We start from the raw sequence: 7,225 nt of genomic DNA, 5'->3' as shown, positions 1-7,225 counted from the left end.
TAGATAAATTTCAGTTGCAGACTAGTCAATACAATAGTATATGCCTTATAGTCTCAGTCAGAAAACATATCAGTAGTTCACATGTTTAAGAACCTAAATAAGTTAAACTACCAGTTTAAAAAAATACCTTTTTTAACTTGAGTCTTGATTAAAAGGAACTAACTCTTGTTAACTCATGTAAGGTGGGCAGATTTTTTATAAAGACACAGATAAAGGCAATAAGGGAGCTGGAATTGAAGAGCAGAAAGTGTAATTGTTTGGCATCACAAACCTTGGAACTGGGGAGAAAAGGCATATTTCAGGATCAAAGTCATCCATAGAACAGTAACAGCAGAATGTTCTAGATCTTCACTCTAAAGCAGTCTCCTTAATGCTACTCAGAAAATTATCCTTATTTGGGAGGTAAACATAGTCTTTTAAAATCCACTAAACTCATTGGCCACTACCAACATAAATAAACCATTGTCAACAGTTTGTGCTTTCTTCCAGAATTGTTTAAAGATATGCATAAGCATATCAGTATATACCTCTTTTGAAGCACATGTGAAGTTTTATGATCTGTTCCTTGCTTTCTTTAATTTTGGTGATTTTTAAAATATGCTTACACATAAGTATATTTCATTTTTTTTAATGGCTAGCTTATCATATTTCATTATATGGATTATCATAATTTATTTAACTAGTTCCCCAGACCAATTTTTTGCAATTGTAAAGACCATGCAATAAACATTCTTGTCCATTTGTCTTTTCTCCATTGTATGATTATATTGGCAAATCAAATTTCTAGAAGTGAAATTGCTGGGTCAAAGGGTGTGTGCATTTTAAAAGTTGTCAATTTGCAATCTGTTTATATTTCTTCTTCAGCCAACTGCTTATTTATGTTCCCTGTCTATTATTCTATTATTATTAATATTTTTCTTATTTTTAAAAAAATCTTTTAGGGCCGAGCCTGTGGCGCACTCGGGAGAGTGCTGCGCTGGGAGCGCAGCGATGCTCCCGCCGTGGGTTCGGATCCTATATAGGAATGGCTGGTGCACTCACTGGCTGAGTGCCGGTCACGAAAAAGACAAAAAAAAAAAAAAAAAATCTTTTATATGTGAATTAGTCATTTGACATAGACATTGAGATCCCTCCCATTTTGACATTTTTCTTTTGACTTTGTTAACTATTGAAGTTACCTCTTCCCTAAGGTAGCCATGAGAACTACTACTTGGATGCTTTTGTTTACATGTTCTGGCTTCAAAATCACCACCTACTCAGGATTCCTAGAACCCCACTGATGGGCAGACTTTCCTGCCACTTCCTGCCTCACCCTCCTTCAATAGGACCAAACTGTGGTTTCACAAACCCACCAGATTATTTCTCACTCCATGTATTTGTTCATACTGTTCCCTCTGCCTGGAATGCCCTTTCTGTCCTTCCCACTAAACCTAGGTCATCACTGCTTAGCACTTCAGATTCAGTGGAGTTGTCATGTTGTCCAGGCAGCCTTCTGAGCTAGGTGTTTCTCTTCTACATCCCATAACACCCTGTGCACATCTGTAGAATTGCACTAACCACATTGTATTTTAATGATTCATGAGTCTGTCTCCCCTGTTAGCTCTTGATTTCCTCAAAGGCGGGAAATATATTTTATCCATTTTTGTATTCCCAGGGCCATATATGTAGTAGGCTTGAAATAATGTTTGTTAAAGGAAGGAAAGTAGAAAAGAAGGAAGGAGGAAAGGACGGAAGGGAGGTTGGGAGGGAGGGTGGAAGGAAAGAAGGCCGACAGTAAAAGCAAGGGCCCACTCGGTGGTTTCTACCTTGTTTTCTTACCTCTGTGGCTTGTTCTCCACTTACCAGAAAAGCATCTGAAAATCTTTACTTTCTATGTTCCTCTGAGAACCGCTAGGGCTGTGCAATACAAAGAAGTACGTTGTCTTTCAATCCTTATTTCTCTCTTTTAAAACCCAATTACAATATTTACTACAGTAAAATATTTCTTTGGCTCATAATTTGAAGCAGACATTACATTATTTATTGTATCTCCTACTTTTCTGTAACATTTTACAGTTTTCAAGTCACTTTTACATAATGTTAGTCAATCTTCACACAACTCTGTGAGGTAACTAGAACCGGTGATAGAAATCCCATTTCACAGACAGAGAAACTGAAGTTCAGAGAGATTTTGAGTTACTTGTCACAGGTTGCACAGCTATTACCTGTGTGGAGCCAGGACTGAAACCCAGGCCTTCTGACGCTGACTCCAGGGCTCTTTCTACTGTTCCATTTTGCCTCTTCATAACCTAGTGAAAGTTGATTTTTGGTTGTGATAATGTGTTTGAGTGTACCCATACAGTTACATTTGCATCTGGTACATATTTAAAACTCTGGGAACGACCCAGTATAGGAATGGCTTCGATTTGTTACTTGTCAGCAGCAGCACCTCCTCCTTCTAATCTAAGAACTATACATTTCTTCACAGATAAGAATCTGGCCAGGTGGGCAAACGTGGTACCTGGTAGCAGGCAAGGTGACTGTGCTTGGGCCTTTGTCTGCCGTATTCTTTCACCTCTTTTCTTCTCTTCTCTCATTCTCATCCATCAGCCAATAAACTCTTAAGCATCTTTTAAAATTAGTGTTCGCAAAGAGTTTATAGTTACATATTTGCCATGTGTTTTTAAGAAAGGCAAGACTTTACGAAGTAATTTCAGCTACATAAATAACATGCTAAAGGTAAGACTAGAAGGAAATGGTCCAAAAATTAATAGTGGTCATCTCTAAGTGTTGGGATTATGAGTGGCTCTGATTTTCTTTCTTGTTCATATAGGTACATGTATGTATATTTTTAAAAAATAAATTTATTGAGATATAATTTATAATCCATAAAGTGTATTGGTCTTCAGTGTATTCGCAGAGTTGTGCATCCTTCCTCACTAATTCCAAAATATTTTCATCACCCCAAAAAGAAACCCCATACCCATTAGCAGTCACTCTCCATTGCCTCCTCTCCCCAGCCTCTGACAACTGCTAATCTACTTTCTGCATCTATGGATTTGCTTATTCTGAGTCTTTCATATAAATAGAGTCATACTATATGTGGTCTCTTGTGTGTGACTTCTTTCACAGTGTTTTCAAGGTGCATCCATGTTGTAGCATGGATCAGTACTTCATTCTTTTTAATTGCTGAGTAATGTCCCATTGTATGGGTATACCATATTTTTAAAATTCATTCATCTATTGAACATTTGGGTTGTTTCTGCTTTTTGGCTATTACGAATAATGCTGCTATGAACATTCATGCACAAGTTTTTATATACATATATGTTTTCCATCCTCTTGGATGTACATAGGAGTGAAATTGCTGAATTGTATGTATTTTCTACATGGTCCAAATTTTCTATGAGGGGCGTGTGTTGGTTATAAAAGGTATTGATTAAAAATATGTAAAATAAAATTTTTTCAAAAATTAAATGCATCTTTACCTGTTTATTTTGAAGAGAATGTGGATTAGCAATGTACACCAGCTTCTTGACTTAGTCCTATCTACTAAGCTTCAAGAAAACCAGCCTCTGTGTCTCAGCAAGTAAGCATCCACGGGCTTATTGTGTCTGTCTAAATCCACTCGGAAAACACAGAGAGAAAACTCATCAATGACCTGAGTAGTTGTGCCTCTCTTAATGGATGCTCCAAGTGTTAGCTAACGAAATGAAAAATTCAGTCAGGATCTTTCTAAATTACATCCATTAGGTCACATCTGTCTCTCAGAGGGATATAGAGAAAGTCTCTCATTGTTGGGTTTTCCTAACCAAGTTATCAGGAACTCCCCACCTGTTTCCCCGGATTCCATCTGCTTCCACACTGCAAACGGCTGGCGCCAGATGTTTTGTCTTGTGCCCATACCTCTCTTCCCACTTAACTATCGAAGTCTAGGTACTCTCTAATGGGTTAACCAGACAGTGGCTGCTCAAGTGCCACCTTACTGTATTTTGTTCTGCTTTAAATATGCTTCTTTGCACACTGGCTCAGAAGAAACAGGCTTCCATAAACAAAGTCAAACTACACATACAAACATCATTGCAACATATGACAGATCAAATATTCCATAGAAGTATAAGCAAAAGTTACTACCTCAATTTAAAAAATGGGCATCAAATATATTGAATAGAAGGATAGGTAAATAGGTGGATAAATATGTGAAAAAGCAAGTATAATTCATTGTTAATAGTCGAGTCTAGGTAGTGAGAATATGGGTGTTCACTGTAAAATTCTTTCAACGTTGCTCTGTTTCAAATTTTTCAAAATAAAGTACTGGGAGAAGGGCAATGGGTTCAGAGAACACCACAAGACCAAAACCACACTGGGAAGTATACACAGGTACAAATGCTTTAACTTCTTCTGAAGAAAATACTGTGAAAAGGAATTGGGCTTGGCAAAGTGATGACTTGGCTGAGCTGTTGGTGTCCCACAGGTGATGTTATTTAAGAGTAAGTCAACCAGACTTTGGTAAAAATGCTGCAGACACTAGATTGATCTGTCTGGACCACAGAAGTGAAACCTACAGAAGTGGAGAGTGGAGGACTTCTCTGAAAAGAAAAGAAACAAATATTTATCATGTCCAACATACTGGATGCAAATGAATGGATTTTTGTTGGAGGAGAGACTAATTTCCTTCTTTTTCTGGCACTGAGTTAGCTGAGCCTAGACGTGGAGGTAAGAAGAGGCCTGGAGATTTTCCTCATGGGGAATGAACTGGACTTGACCAACTGGAGGCCACTTAGGCAGTGGCTGAGCTGGGACTGGGCACCAAGGGGCAGACTCTCAGTCCCCCACTCACCTGTGTCAAAAGCCTCTGTCTCCCCACCAAGTGAGATGGAGAAACAAGTCTTCCTCTGTAAATGCGTGACTCACGCCAATTTCAGGGGCTTTATTTTAAGTCTTTTAAGCTGAAGCTATGAAGGTTATCTCCTAGCCAGGCTACTAATACATTGTGGTACTTTTCTAATTGTTGCAATTCTCATTGTTTGTTAGCAAAACCCTAGAGTCTCCTGAAAGAATTATTCACACTTCATGAATAACCACAAAAATGTATTATGATCAAACAGGAACAAGGGTCTTAGCCCACAAAAAAGAGCTTTTGACCTGCATGGGAACCCCCTGTCCCATCCATATGTAAATGAGGGTCATCGGAACTCATTTTCTTAATGTGCTGGTGTAACACGTCATTAGTTTCTACGCATATAAATATCTTTCAATTACTCAAATCATCTAGAAAAAGTCTTCAGAAGAAATCTTAATGATATTGGACAGTTCATTCTTCCTGGTGGTACAAGGTAACATCTTTCCTATTGTAAATTGTATTACCTTATAAAAGATATAGGCAACTAAAAGACTGGAAATTAAAGAATTACTTCAATTCATTGGCAATAACATTTTAATTCACTTTCATAGTCACGGCATGTGTTTTTATTTGATTCTTTAAATATTGTCATATAGGCTCACATGTTTCTGTATTTTTAATATGCTACTCAGGTTTTTGTTCTAGGTTATATTACGGCTGTATTAGCCCTTTGTTTATAACAGAAATACCTGAAACTGGGTAATTGGTAAAGAAACAATATTTATTGCTTACAGCTTTGGAGGCTGAGAAGTCGGAAGTCAAGGAACACATCTGGTGAGGGCCTTTTCCTGGCAGGGTATCACATGGCCAATATGGCAGGAGCAGACAGACAGACAGCTTCTCATCCACTCTCCTTTTAAAGCCATCAGAACCATGCCCACGACCACCATTAAACCATCCATTCACCAGAGCATGGTCCTCACAATCTAATCACCTCTTCAAGACTCCACCTTTCAATTACCATAGTAGGATTTCCCACCCTCCCCACAGTCACGGTGTGGATCATGCCTCAATGAGTTTGCAGGGGCGCCCAGTCCACAGCAAGGGCTTTAAAATGGTTAATGACTAAAAACAAATTGTAGAAAAAGAACAATCACAAAAATTCTACAGAAATAGATTTTTTAAAGTTATTCTGGAAAAGTATATTCTTCCTTCCTTCTTTCATATTTTTAGCAATGTATGTAAGGAAGAATAAGGAAAACATTAACAGTTATACGAGAGAACATGAGGAATGTGAGCCTTTCTAGTAGGTAATAATATTTATATAAACTTGGTCTTCATTAACCTCTTGAAATTTCTTTCCCGTTTCAAATATGAGTATTTCAGGATAGATTTTTTTAAATCACCTATTGGCAGTTTGGTTCAGGATATATTTTCTTATGGCATTTTGCAAATCAAAGAGAATTGGATATTTGCTCTTATTTTCTATTTTGATTTCTGTTTTAAAATTACATTTATAGCCCTTTTTGTAAAAAGTATTTCAAATGGCAGAATTAATTTTTATAGTAAACATTTATGAATGATATCTCTTACTCATGAAAATGAATCAATTAATATACACAATGAAAATTTAGTATTTGGCTTTTTGGAAAATATAACAATTATATTAATGTTCAGAATGCCTCATCTTCCTTCTTGTCCCTTAAGACAGTAGAAAAGGCATTTTATATATTATTTAAAAGGTGTAATATTAACACTTTGGAGTTTTCTTATTTGCATGAAAAATGAAAATAAAATAAAACTTGCCACAATGCAAAATAAAACAGAAAAACCTTGCACCTATGAGAACTTACTAATGCATCAAATAAATAGTCTACATCATAATATAGAGAAGTAAGCAGGTCAAATACATACTTCTAAGTGGTTATTATACCAGTGATATCTACCTGTAAGTTCACTGTAAAAATAAAATGAAATAATAAATACTTAAAAGCCATGCTTTCAAGAACAATTAGTAGAATAGACTGATGATGTTCTTTTAAACTCAATGGGAAATATTCCTAATAAGCATTAAAAGTTTTATACTATACTTGAATGATTTAGAAACTGAATCAAGGGCACACACTATTCTTAAGGCATTTAAATCATAATCTATGTTCTGATTGTTTAATTTCCTCCAGAATCTCTGAATCTTTAATCTATTCATCCTTTGATTCCCAATAGCACGATCTTCAGCCAAGCTTCTTATAGCATGCCTGAGCCAGTGTCATGCTACGTAAGCAGGAAAGGGCTCCATATTTCTGAAGTTAAGAAATAACGTTCTTGTTTTACTTGTAGATATAGAGTTGAAAGATGAAAGTGGTGTTTCTGGTCGCTTTCCTTTTGGTCACAGCTCACTGCACA

The sequence above is a fragment of the Cynocephalus volans genome, chromosome 9, assembly GCF_027409185.1.
Source record: "Cynocephalus volans isolate mCynVol1 chromosome 9, mCynVol1.pri, whole genome shotgun sequence".
In the NCBI taxonomy this organism is placed as follows: Eukaryota; Metazoa; Chordata; class Mammalia; order Dermoptera; family Cynocephalidae; genus Cynocephalus; species Cynocephalus volans.
The sequence above is the reverse complement of the archived record's forward strand: the minus strand, read 5'-3'. Positions refer to the sequence as shown.